This window comes from Chiloscyllium punctatum, chromosome 14, assembly GCF_047496795.1.
Source record: "Chiloscyllium punctatum isolate Juve2018m chromosome 14, sChiPun1.3, whole genome shotgun sequence".
Classification (NCBI taxonomy): domain Eukaryota; kingdom Metazoa; phylum Chordata; class Chondrichthyes; order Orectolobiformes; family Hemiscylliidae; genus Chiloscyllium; species Chiloscyllium punctatum.
Genome location: NC_092752.1, coordinates 58,614,735 through 58,629,632, shown reverse-complemented (window position 1 = coordinate 58,629,632; position 14,898 = coordinate 58,614,735). Strand labels below are relative to the sequence as shown.

Sequence of the window (14,898 nt, the reverse complement as noted above, 5' to 3'; positions counted from 1 at the left end):
CACAGCGAGGGAGGGACACGCACAGCAAGAGGGACAAACACACACACACACACACACACAGCAAAGGGGGGGATCTCACACATACACAGCGAGGGAGGGACACGCACACACACACACACAGCGAGGGAGGGACACGCACACACACAGCGAGGGAGAGACACATACACACACAAACAGCGAGTGAGGGACACGCAGTGAAGGGGGGACACACAAACACATACAGTGAGAATATGACACGTACACACACACAGCAAGGAAGGGACACACACACACACAGCGAGGGAGGGATATGCACACACACAGCGAGGGAGCGACACCCACACACAGGGAAGGAGGGACAAGTAGACACACGGCGAGGGGGAGGACATGTGCACAGAAATTGAGAGGGTGCACGCACACACAGCGAGAGGGGACATGCACAGGCACAGTGAGGGAGGGACACATGCACACACAGCAAGGGGGGACATGCACTCACACACCGAGGGGAGGGGGATATACACAAAGAGCAAGGGTGGGACACACACATACACAGAGCAAGGGGGGAAAGTCACACATACACGCGCACACACATCCAGGGAGGGACATGCACACACAGCGAGGGAGGGACAGACACAAACACACACACAGAGAGCTAGGGAGGGAAGGACATGCACAAACAGTGTGGGAGGGACAGGCACACACAGCGAGGGACAGACATACACATACACAGCGAGGGAGACACACACACATACACACACACGGAAGGAGGAACAAGCACACACATGACGAGGGGGAGGAAATGTGCACAGAAAGTGAGAGGGGGCACGCACACACAATGAGAGGGGACACAAACTGACATGGCGAGGGAGGGACACAGGCACACACAGCAAGGGGGGACATGCACTCACACAGTGAGGGGGATATACACAAAGAGCAAGGGAGGGACACACATATACACAAACACACACAGAGCAAGGGGGAAAAGTCACACATACACAGCGAGGGAGGGACACGCACATACACAGCAATGGGGACACACACACAGAGCGAGGGAGGGACACACAAAAAGCGAGGGAGTGAAACATACACACATACCCACACACAGGGAAGGAGGGACAAGCACACACACGACGAGGGGGAGGAAATGTGCACAGAAAGTGAAAGGGGGCACACACAGTGAGAGGGGACACGCACTGACACAGCGAGGGAGGGACACACACTCACACAGCAAGGTGGGACATGCACTCACACAGCGAGGGGGATATACAAAAGAGCAAGGGAGACACACACACACACACACACGCACACACAGAACGAGGGAGGGATGTACACACACGTACGCTTACAGCGAGGGATGGACAAACATAAACAGTGAGTGAGGGACCCGCACACACAGCGAGAGAAGGACACACGCACACATACACAGCGAAGGTGGGACACACACACTTACAGAGCGAGGGACACACAAACAGCGAGGGAGTGAAACGTCCACATACACAGTGAGAGAGTCACACACACACACACACACACACACACACACAGAGAAAGAGAAGGACATGCACACACACAGCGATGGAGGGTCATAAACACACAGAGGGAAGGAGGGACAAGCACACACACGGCGAGGGGGAGGAAATGTGCACAGAAAGTGAGAGGGGGCACGCACACACAGTGAGTGGGACAGGCACTGACACAGCGAGGGAGGGACACAATCACACAGAGCAAGGGGGGACATGCACTCACACAGCGAGGGGAATATACACAAAGAGCAAGGGAGGGACACACACACACACACACACACACACACACACACACACACACACACACACACACACACACACACACACACACACACACACACACAAAGCCATGGAGGGACACACACAAACTCACACAGCGTGCGAGTGACGCACAGGCACAGTGAGGAATTGACACGCATGCATACACACACACACACACACACACACCGAGGGAGGGACACTCACATACACTGCAAGAGGGACACACATACTCACAGCAAGAGGGGGACACACACACACACGGAGGGAAGGACATGCACACACACAGCGAGAGAGGACACGCACACACAGCGAGGGAAGGACATGCACACACACAGCGAGGGAGGGATATACACCAACACACAGAGCGAGAGACGGACACGCACATAAACAGCAAGGGAGGGGCACGCGCACACACACAGGGAAGGAGGGACAAGCAGACACACGGTGAGGGGGATGGCATGTGCACAGAAATCGAGAGGGGGCACACACAAACAGCGAGACGGGACACACACAGACATGGCGAGGGAGGGACACACGCACACACAGCAAGGGTGGACAGGCACTCACACAGCGAGGGGCGATGCGGACACACAATGGTGGGGATATGCACAAAGAACAAGGGAGGGATACATTCTCACAAAGCGAGGAAGTGACACGCGCACACACAGCAAGAGGCACACACACACACGCACAAAGCAAGGGAGGGGCACGCGCATAGACACACAAGGAAGGGGCACACACACACACACACACACACACACACACACACACACGCAGCGAGGGAAGGACACTCACATACACTGTAAAAGGGTCACACATACTCACAGCAAGAGGGGACACGTACACACAGAGAGGGATGGACACGCTCATGCCCAAGCACACAAACACAGACACACAGCGAGAGAGGGTCACGCACACACACAGCCAGTGAGGGACATGGACACACACAAACACACACACACACACACAGAGCAAGAGAGGGCCACGCACACACACAGTGAGGAGGAGACTCATGCACACACAGCGAGGGAGGGCCACACACACACATGCACAGCAAGAAGGAGACACACACAGAGCAAGGGAGTAACTCACACATACACAGCAAGGGAGGGAAACACACACACACACACACACACACAGAGCGAGGGAGGGACACGCAGTGAAGGGACACACACACACACACACACACACACACACACACACACACACAGCGAGGGAAGGACATGCCCACACAGTGAGGGAAGGACATGCACGTGCACATACACAGAGAGCAAGGGACACGCACACACAGTGAGGGAGGGACACACACAGCGCGAGGGAGGGACACGCTGAGACATGCAGCGAGGGAGGGAGCATGGACACACACAGCGTGGGGGACACACACAGCGTGGGAGACACACACACACACACAAACACAGCGAGGGAGCGACACGCACACACACAGCGAGGGAGGGACACACAGCGAAGGAGGGACAAGAACAAATACACACACACACACACACACACAGAGCGAGGGGTATACATGCAGACACACGGCGAGGGAGGGACACACACACACACTGCGAGGGACGGGGACACACAAGCAAAGTGAAGGAGGGACACACACACACACAAACACAGAGCAAGGGAGAGACGTGCACAAACAGCGAGGGAGGGACAAACCCACACACAAGGGACAGACACACACTCACAGAGCGAGGGAGGGACAAGTGCACACACAGAAAGAGACACACACACACACACACACACACACGAAGCAAGGGAAGGACACTCACATACACTGTAAAAGGGTCACACATACTCACAGCAAGAGGGGACACGTACACACAGCGAGGGATGGACACGCTCATGCTCAAACACACAAACACAGACACACAGCAAGAGAGGGACACACACACACATAGCCAGGGAAGGACATGGACACACACACACACACACACACACACACAGCAAGAGAGGGACACGCGCACACACAGCGAGGGAGGGACACACACATGCACAGCAAGAGGGACACACACACACACACACAGAGCAAAGGAGTGTCACACATGCACACACCGACAGCGTGGGAAGGACACGCACACACAGTGAGGGAGCAACATGCACATGAGGAAGCACACAAACACAGACACACACACACACACACACAGCAAGAGAGGGACACACGCACACACAGCGAGGGAGTGCCACCCGCACACACACGCACAGCAAGAGGGACACACCCACACACAGAGAAAGGGGGGAAACTCACACATACACAGTGAGGGAGGGCCACGCACACAAACGCACAGCAAGAGGAGCGCGCGCGCGCGCGCGCACACACACACACACACACACACACACACACACACACACACACACACACAGAGCAAGGGAGGGACACGCACACACACAGCGAGGGAGGAACACACACACGCAGAGCAAGGGAGGGACACACAGCGAAGGGACACACACACAGACACAGCGAGGGAAGGACATGCACACACAGTGAGGAAAGGACATGCATGCGCACATAGACAGAGAGCGAGGGACACACACACAGTGAGGGAGGGACACACACAGTGAGGGAGGGACACACACAGTGAGGGAGGGACACACACACACAGAGCGAGGGAGAGACACGCTGAGACACGCAGCAAGGGAGGGAGCATGGACACACACAGCGTTGGAGGGACACACACACAGCGAGGAAGCGACACGCACACACATAGAGAGAGAGGGACACACAGTGAAGGAGGGACAAGCACACACACCGCGAGGGGTAGGGCATGTGCACACAAATTGAGAGGGTGCACACACATGCAAAGCGATGGACGGACACACACATACACACAGTGAGGGGGATACCTGCAGACACACGGCGAGGGAGGGACACACACAGTGAGGGACAGGGACACACACACGCAAAGTGAAGGAGGGACTCGCAGACACACACACAGCGAGGGAGGGACACACACACACACACAGCGAGGGAGGGACACACACACACACACACACACACACACAGCGAGGGAGGGACACACACACACACACACACAGCGAGGGAGGGACACACACACACACACACACACACAGCGAGGGAGGGACACACACACAGCGAGGGAGGGACACACACACAGCGAGGGAGGGACACACACAGCGAGGGAGGGACACAGACACACACACAGCGAGGGAGGGACACAGACACACACACACACACACACACACACACACACACACAGCGAGGGAGGGACACAGACACACACACACACACAGCGAGGGAGGGACACCGACACACACACACACAGCGAGGGAGGGAGGGACACACACACAGCGAGGGAGGGACACACACACACACAGCGAGGGAGGGACACACACACACACAGCGAGGGAGGGACACACACAGACACACACACAAACACACACAGCGAGGGAGGGACACACACACACACAGAGCGAGGGAGGGACACACACACACACAGAGCGAGGGAGGGACACACACACACACAGAGCGAGGGAGGGACACACACACACACACACACAGCGAGGGAGGGACACACACACACACACACACACACACACACACACACACAGCGAGGGAGGGACACACACACAGCGAGGGAGGGACACACACACACACACACACACACACACACACACAGCAAGGGAGGGACACACACACACACACACACACACACACACACAGCAAGGGAGGGACACACACCCACAGCGAGGGTGGGACACACACACACACACACAGCGAGGGAGGGACACACACACACACCCACCCACAGCGAGGGTGGGACACACACACACACCCACAGCGAGGGAGGGACACACACACACACAGCGAGGGAGGGACACACACACACACAGCGAGGGAGGGACACACACACACACAGCGAGGGAGGGACACACACACACACACAGCGAGGGAGGGACACACACACACACACAGCGAGGGAGGGACACACACACACACACACACACACCCACAGCGAGGGAGGGACTCACACACACACCCACAGCGAGGGTGGGACACACACACACACACAGCGAGGGAGGGACACACACACACAGCGAGGGAGGGACACACACACACACACACACACACCGAGGGAGGGACACACACACACACACACACACACACAGCGAGGGAGGGACACACACACACACACACACACACACACACACACAGCGAGGGAGGGACACACACACACACACACACAGCGAGGGAGGGACACACACACACAGCGAGGGAGGGACACACACACACACACAGCGAGGGAGGGACACACACACACACACAGCGAGAGCGACGCGCACACAGTGAGAGAGGGACACACGCACGCACATGCACACACACACACAGCGAGGGAGGGACACACAGACACGCAGTGAGTGAGTGATACGCATACACACACATACAGAGCGAGGAGAGGACACCCTCACACACTACAAGAGGGGCACACGCACACACACACAGCGAGGGTGGGACACGCACACACACAAGATTGAGACACGCAGACACAGCGAGGGTGGGACATTGCTCAGAAAGCGAGGGGGACACACACACACACACAAAGTGAGGGATGGTGACACACAGACATACGCACACACAAACAAAAACACACAGTGAGGGAGGGATATGCTCACACACATAGTGAAGGAGGGACATGCTCACACACAGCAAGGGAGGTACAAACACACAAGTGAGGAGAGTTACACACACACAGCGAGGGAAGGGGACATGCACGCATACACACACAAACACAGAACAATGGAGGGACACGTGCACACACAGTGATGTGTCTCCTCGGACGTGTAATCGTCCAGCTCTCACTCCAGTCTGCTCCCTCACAGGGTCACTGTCTCTGTGACTCCCAGGTACAACTAGGCCTCGATCCTCAGTGCTGATTTATATTCTCCCAGGTGTGAGTCAGCCTCATGCTCCTGCTCCAAGCTGCTCCCTCACACGGTCACTCCCTCTGTGACTCGGTGCTGATTTCGAGCCTCCTGCTCTGCTTTATATCCAAATCCAAGTCCCAGTCGGCGTTGACCCTCGCTGCTGATTTATATTCCCCCGCTTTGTGCTGCACTCGCTCAGGTTCTCTCCCCTTGTGACTCCCAGGTAATGGTAGGCCTCAAGCCTCAGCTGAGATTTATTACATCCCATTCCGCACTGCTCTCTTACAGGATCGCTGTTGTGCCTGGAAGACAGTGGGGAAGAGGAGGATTAGACAGAGCAGAGGGTGTTACAGTGATTGAGGGAGCTGTAGGGGATGAAACAGGTTATCTGGGAAGCTAGGCAGACCTGCAGTATCTAAAGAACTTTACTGGAAGATACAGCGAGAGTTGCAGACACTGAAGAAGGCAAAGGAAATAGAGAGATGGTGGCTTGTTCATGACGGAGCTTAGTAGAGTCGAAAGGGCTTCAAAGTTTGTGAGAAGATTTGTAGCACGGGTGCTCGTTGTTGTGATTCTGTTTGCCGAGTTGGGAATTTGTGTTGCAGACGTTTCGTCCCCTGTCGAGGTGACATCCTCAGTGCTTGGGAGCCTCCTGTGAAGCGCTTCTGTGATTTTTCCTCTGGCATTTATAGTGATTTGTATCTGCCGCTTGCGGTTGTCATATCCAGCTGTCCGCTGCAGTGGCCGGTATATTGGGTCCAGGTCGATGTGCTTATAGATTGAATCTGTGGATGAGTGCCATGCCTCTAGGAATTCCCTGGATGTTCTCTGTTTGGCTTGTCCTATAATAGTAGTGTTGTCCCAGTCGAACTCACGTTGCTTGTCATCTGCATGTGTGGCTACTAAGGATAGCTGGTCATGTCGTTTCGTGGCCAGTTTGGTGTTCATGGATGCGGATCGTTAGCTGTCTTCCTGTTTGTCCGATGTAGTGTTTTGTGCAGTTCTTGCATGGGATTTTGTACACGACATTGGTTTTGCTCATGCTGGGTTTCAGGTCCATCGTTCTGGTGAGTTGTTGTCTGAGAGTGGCTGTTGGTTTGTGTGCTGTTATGAGTCCTAGTGGTCGCAGTAGTCTGGCTGTAGGTTCCGAAATGTTCTTGATGTATGGTAGTGTGGCTAGTCCTTTGGGTCGTGGCATGTCCTCGTTCCATTGTCTTTCCCTGAGGCATCTGTGGATGAAATTGCGTGGAGTTTGACCCCACTCCGCAGCTCACCAATAGGATAAACAACACACTGAGAAACCTACAAAAAAAAAGGACAGATAACCAAGTTTGACCGACAGAGAATGAAAACTGAAAGCAACAACACCCTCAGATTCTATGGACTACCTAAAGTGCACAAACCAGACATCCCACTCTGACCCATCGTATCACTACCAGGGACACCATCACACAAACTGGCTAAAGAACTACAGCAGAAACTGGAACACCTGATCAGCGGATCCAGACACTCTGTACAATCAACACAGGAATTCTTGGACATCATCAGAAATACACACATGACAAGGAAGAAACCCTGGTCTCATTTGATGTAATGGCATTGTTCGCCTCTATCGACAAAACCCTAGCTAGAGAAACAATAGCCAACCTGCTGGACATACAGAACAGACAACAGGACGGTGAACCTATCAACAAAGACGGCATACTCAAACTACTGGAGCTGTGCCTCACAACACACTTCACATTCAACAACCAAATATATGAACAAATCAACGGCACCCCCATGGGCTCACCCACCTCTGGACTCATAGCGGAAGCAGTAATGCAAAGATTAGAACAAACAGTCTTACTGCAAATTCAACCCAAACTCTGGGTCAGATATGTGGAGGACACCTTTGTAATCATTAAAAACACAGAAATAGAGAACACACACCGGATCATCAACGCCACACTCACAGGAATCCGATTCACTAGAGAGGAAGAAAAGGGCAACCAACTCCCATTCCTAGACGTGATGGTACAGAGAACACGGAAATGGAGAATTCACCACTAAGGTTTACAGGAAAGCCACACACACAGACCAAGTCCTAAACTATGAAAGCAACCACATCAACACACACAAAAGAAGTTGCATCAAGACACTGTTCAAAAGGGCCACAACACACTGCAGCACACCAGAACTGCAAAAAGAGGAAGAATGTATCCACCAAAAACGGATACCCCCGCAATTTCATTCGGGATTGTCTGTATGGATTTGCTCGACGACTGTCCTCTGATATTGATGAGGGCCGTGCAGATGATGTGGTTTATATGGAGGTTAGGTGGGCTTTGATCGGCGCAACATCGAGGGCCGAAGGGCCTGTACTGCGCTGTATTCTTCTATGTTCTATGTTCATTAAGGTCCTTGACAAGGTCCCACATGGAAGGCTGGTCCAAAAAGGAAGATCCCATGGGATCCAAGGTAAGTTGGTAAACTGACTCCACAATGGGTGGAGGGTTGGTTTTGTGATTGAAAACCTTTGCGCAGCGGGTGTACCACAGGGATCTGTGCAGGAACAATTGTTGTTCCTTATGGACATTAATCACTCGGATGTGAAAGCAGAAGGAATCATTAGTAGTTTACAGATAACATGAAAGGTGAGGGTGTTGTCCACAGTGAGGGGGATGGACTCAGGCTGCAGTCTGATATCGATCAGATGATAAACTGAGCAGAGTAATGGCAGACAGAGTTTACTTCTGATCACTGTGAGGTAATGCACTGTGGGAAGTCTAATAAACGAATGATATACATCATGAATGGTAGGTCCTCCTGGAGAACTGAGGAACACAGGGACCTTGGTGGGCAAGTCCCTGGATGTCTGAAGGTGTCAGCACAGGTAGACAGGGCGGGGAATACACCTGAACTGGGAGCAGGAGGGGGACCCACATCCTGGTGGGGAACGTTGCTGGAGCTGCTCGAGAGGATTTAAACTGGTCTGGCAGGGCTGTGTGACCCCAAAGAGTCGTAAGGTCAGAAAGAAAGTTGAGGCTGGTACAAAGGTTGAAGAGAGGAATATAAGGAGACAAGGGAGGGCAAGGACATAGCAGGGAATGGGGGGAAACTGGGGGATTAAACTGCAGTTATTTCAATACAAAGGGTCAGACAGATAAGACAGATGAACCCAGAGCATGGATGGGAACGTGGGATTGGGATCCCATAGGTATTACAGAAACACAGCTGAGGGAGCAACAGGAGCAGCAGCTCAATGTTCCGGAGACAGATACTACAGGAAGGATAGAACAGGAGGCAAAACAGGAGGAGAGCTGGTGGGTTTGATTGGGGGGAAACATCCCAGCTGTACCTACAGGGAGGATTCATGTCAGATCGCCCAGTTAAACGATATTAGTGGAACTGAGAAATAAAAATTGGTCATTAGTTTTCTACGGTCGTACTACAGCGATAGGCAATGGGAGATGGAGGAGCAAATATGTCAGGAGATTTCAGCTATCTCTTAGAATAATAGGATTGTAATGATAGGGGATCTTAACCGTTCCAAACCTGGACTGGGTTTGCTACTAAGTTAAGCATTTGGATGGAAGGAATTTGTTAAGTGTGTTCCGAAAACTCCCAGTCATTATGTAAGTGGCCCAACTGGAGAATGGGGCTAAACCTGACCTCCCCTTGGGAAACAAGGTCGGGAACAGGACTGAGGTGTTAGTGGGGAAGCACTTTGGAAAGTTACCACAATTGTATTAGTTTGAAAATAGCGATGGAAAAGGACAGGCCTGGTCCACAAGTTAAAGTTATTCAATGGAGCAAGATAGTATTAGACAGGGATTTTTAAAGTAGATCCGGGGAGGCTACTTGCAGATAAAGGGAAGTCTGACAAGTAGGAATATTTTAAAACCGAGATAAAAGGAGCGTTCAGCGCCAGCGTGTTCCTGTTAGTGAGCAGCTCAATGCTGACTGAATTAGGAAACACTGGCTGAGTTTCGAGGCTGTGGTCAAGAAAAAAAGGGGTCACATGTCAAATATAACTGGCTGACTCAAGGGAATCTCTTCAGGAGCATCGGGGCTGTAGAAATACACTTAAGATGGAAATCAGGAATGTAAAAAGGGGACATGAGATACCTTTGGCAGAGAAAGTTAAGGAGACTCCAAAGAGACTCTACAAGTGTATTAAGAGCAAAAGAAGAGCTCTGGACAAACCCGGTCTCCTTAATGATCAATGAAGGCAACAATGTGTGAAACTACAAGATCTGAAACAAATATTTCACTTTGGAAATTACTATGGATAAAGACTGGGGGGCTCGGGAAACTAAACAGTGTTTGGCCTGACCACTATTGAAATACTGTGTGTAATTCTGGTCTCAATGCCATCGGAAGGATATCGTGGAACATGAAAGGGTTCAGAAGAAATGACCAAAGATGTTGCCAGGGTTGGAGGGTTTGCGCTTCAGGGAAAACTCTAAATAGGCTGGGGCTGTTTTCACGTGAACATGGGAGGCTGAGGAGTTAACCGATAAAAGGTGTTTAAAATCATGGTGGTCATCGACAGGGTCAATAGACAAGGCCATTTCCCCAGGCGAGGGAAACATTTCAAAGGGGTCTAAAGGACAACTGGCTCCCACAGAGTGGATGGAATAAGCTGCCAGAGCAAATAATGGAGGCTGATAGAAATACATTTAAAAGGCAAGTGGATGGGTGGATGAATAGCAAAGGTTCAGAGGGATATTGGCAAAATTGTGGCAACTGTGACTAGAAACGTCATGCAGGAGTTGGTCCGAAGGGCCTGTTTCTGTGCTGTACGTCTCTATGACTCAATGTCTTGAAATGAGTCCACATTATAGAAAAGGAGGTGCTGAAGGTTTTAAAACACAAAGGTAGGTAAATCCCCAGGACCTGATCAAATGGATCTCAGGACATTGTGAGAAGCTGGTGAAGAAATTGTAGGGCCTCCAACAGAGATATTTGTCCCATAGAGAGCTGCATGTGATAGGCTGTTAGACTGGAGGGTGGCATTGTGGACAGTGAAGAAGGTTTTCTGCGATTACAAAGGGATCCTGATGAAATGTGTGAATGGCTGAAAAACTGTTGATGGAGTTCAATCTGAATAAATGCGAGGTAATGCAATTTGTACAACAAACACGGGCAGAACTTATACAATTAATGGTAGGACCTTCGGTAGTGTTGTAGAACAGAGGGACCTCAGGGTTCAGCTACATAATTCTTTGAAGTTTGCAACATGGAGAGACAGGATAGTTTTTAAAAAGGTGCTTGCCTCACTTGCTTTCATTGCTCAGTCCTTTGGATATAGGAGTTGGGAAGTCATATTGAGATTATACAGGCCATTGGTGTGTCCTCTTCTGGAATACTGTGTCCAGATCTGGTCGCCCAGTTATCGGAAGGATGTTATTAAGCTGGAAAGTGTTGGGAGGAGATTTACTGGGATGTGGCTGGGTATGAAAGGCTTCAGTATAAAGAAAGGCTGAATAGGTTGGTATTTTTCACTGAAACCTGAATGTTGACAGATGACCTCATAGAAGTTTATAAAATCATGAGGGGGATCGATAGAGTTAAAGGGAGTTGTCTTTTCCCACGGACAGGGGAGTTTCAAGACAAGGCACTACGTTTTTAAGTTTAGAGGAGAGACATTTAAAAAAAAGAGACATGAGGGGCACATTGTCACACAGAGGGTGGGTTGTGTGGGAAATGAACTTCCCAAGGAAGGGGTGAACATGGGGACAATTACAATGTTTAAAAGACATTTGGATTAATACAGGAATAGGAAAGGTTTGAAGGGATATGACCCAGGAACAGGCAGGTGGGATGAGATCCGTTTTACAGTATGGTTAGCGTCAACTGGACAGTGCGGTATGACTCTCTGTCTATGATTATAATGTTGTGTCATTAATTCAGAAAGGCTGCATGAGAAAGCCAGGGAACTACAGACTGATGAGCGAGGCATCATGGTGGGTCAGTTGTTGGGAGGTCATTCTGAGAGGTAGGCCGTCCATGCATTTGGAAAGATAAGGCCTGATTACGGACAGCCAGCATGGCTTTGTGCATGGGAAAACATGTCTCACAAACTTGACTGGAGTTTGCTCAAGATGAGACCAAAAAGATAGATGAAGGCAGAGCAACAGACGTTGTTTCTGGCTTCCGCAAACCCTTGGTCAGGGTGTAACATGATACATTGGTTAGTAAGGGTAGATAACAAAGGATCAGGGAGAGCTAGCCAACTGGATACAAAATGGGGTGTCAGTGGGAGACAGAGGGTGGTGGGAGAGGGTTGTTGTTCAGACTGGGGCCTCTGACCAGCAGTGTGCTTTAAGGATTGGTGCTGGGACCACTGTTGTGCACCACTTACATAAACAATTTTCTGAAAATATAGGAGTCCTGTTAGTATGTTTATGGATACCAAGATTAGTGGAAGAGTGGGCAGGGAATATAGTTATCGAAGGGGATGTTAATCAACTGGGCCAAGGAATGAAAGATGGAGTTTAATTCAGGTGTTGCATTTAGTTAAGACAAACCAGGGAGAACTAACACGGGTAATTGTCGGACCCTAGAGAGTGTTGTAGAAAAGAGAGAGACCAAGGGGTGCAGTTATATTGTTCCTTGGACTGGCATCACAGGGCGATACGGTGTTGAAAGCGGCAATTGGCACACTTGTACTCAATGCTCTGACCAATGAAGACATGAGTTGGAGATATTGGTAACACTGTTGTCAATATTTCTCCTGGGCAGAGGAGGCCACGGGGTGACCTTAAACCATGTAGGGTTAAAGTAAGGTGAATTGCCAAGGGTAGGTGAGTCCAAAGCTAGAGGCATAAACGTGAGGTGAGAGAGCAAGGATTTAAAGAGGGATCTGAGGGGCAACGTTATCCACAGAGGATGGTGCATAGACAGAATGGACTGCCAGAGGAAATGGCGAAAACAAGTACAATAACAACATGGAAAAGACACTCGGCCAGGTACATGGAGAGGAGAAGGTTTGAAGGGATATGAGCCAAACACAGGCAAACGCGACTCATTCCATTTAGGGAACCTTGGCCGAAGAGTCATGCTGTACAGAAACAGACTGGATGTCTCCAGTTGTTGGAGGAGGAGACTATCGAGACAAGGCATGTTGTAGAGACTGAAGCAAGTTACAGCGATACGGATGGTCATCTGGACTGGAGGTTTCTAATATGTGAAATAATTGGTGAGAGGGGAGGAGATGACAGAGATAGGAACTGTTATAGGAGTTAGAATGATTGAAGACACTGGTCCTCAATACAAGCCATAGATACAGTGTTGGAGAGGGAATAGGGAACAGAAAGATCCCAGGCAGCATTACCACCCTCTCGTGGGAGGCCTGCTTTCCCCTCAGTTGTTCTGATGCTCCCTAAGAAAGCAGAGGTCTGGACTGATAACTGGGAACTCCCGATGCTGTCTCATTACAACAAAACTTGCAGCAGGCGTGGTGATTGAGCCTGGGTTGTGTCTGTACTGTGCTCCCCCTCCAGCACTTTCTCTATGTCATGTCTTGTTAGCTGATGTTTGGATCCCCCTTATTACTTTCTGCTCTGTGCACTGGAATGATCTTACCTGGCAGCAGGATTTATTGAAGACTCCCGACCTCCCTGACTTTGTCTTTCTGGCTGACCAACCATCGTCCCAACCAGCAGTTGGCAAGTCTATTGAGTCAGGAACTCCATGAGTACCTGTAGAGGACACAGAAATAGGCAGAATGGGAAATTAGACTAATGCTTTGAGGGTTACACATATAGAATGGCACTGAGCCCACAGAGATCTGGAAAATCCCAGTTTCCATTCCTGACCTGTGCTGCCTCATCTCTCTGGAGTGAAGAATTCTGTTGGCTCAGGATCTGGAGTAGCTTCAAAAGTGAGAGATGCTGACAGAGGCAGCAATTATACCCACACAGTGAGGGATACCACATGGAGAGGTACTGAGTCACATCACCAAAGTGCCGGGTCAAACAATTGTACAGGAAGAAAGGGTTTTGATTCATGTTGCTCTGGGATATACAAACTGAGCAGGTGAAGTGATGGCCTAGTGGCATTAATGTGTGACTATTTATCCAGAAACTCAGTAAGTGTTCTCTGGACACAGGTTCAAATCCCACCATTGCAAATGATAGAATGTGAAGTAAATGCTTCAAAAACGATGTAATTAAAAACCTGTAAATGAGTATTAAACAATTGCTGATGTTAAGAAAACGTCATCGGGTGCATTCCTGTCTTTAGTGAAGTAATCTAAGATGGG

At 50.7% G+C, this 14,898-nt stretch overlaps 1 long non-coding RNA gene across 1 annotated transcript in view; it reads right to left on the bottom strand.

The window, feature by feature from the left end:
* The window catches only part of LOC140485773 (uncharacterized), a 120,923-nt gene extending 106,583 nt beyond the window's left edge, over positions 1–14,340 (bottom strand). The window contains exons 1-2 of the long non-coding RNA XR_011962437.1: positions 14,220–14,340; positions 6,542–7,949 (exon numbers count right to left, since the gene is read on the bottom strand). This is a non-coding gene — a long non-coding RNA (uncharacterized lncRNA). The remainder of the gene's footprint in view (positions 1–6,541; positions 7,950–14,219) is intronic.
* Between the last annotated feature and the right edge of the window lie 558 nt (positions 14,341–14,898).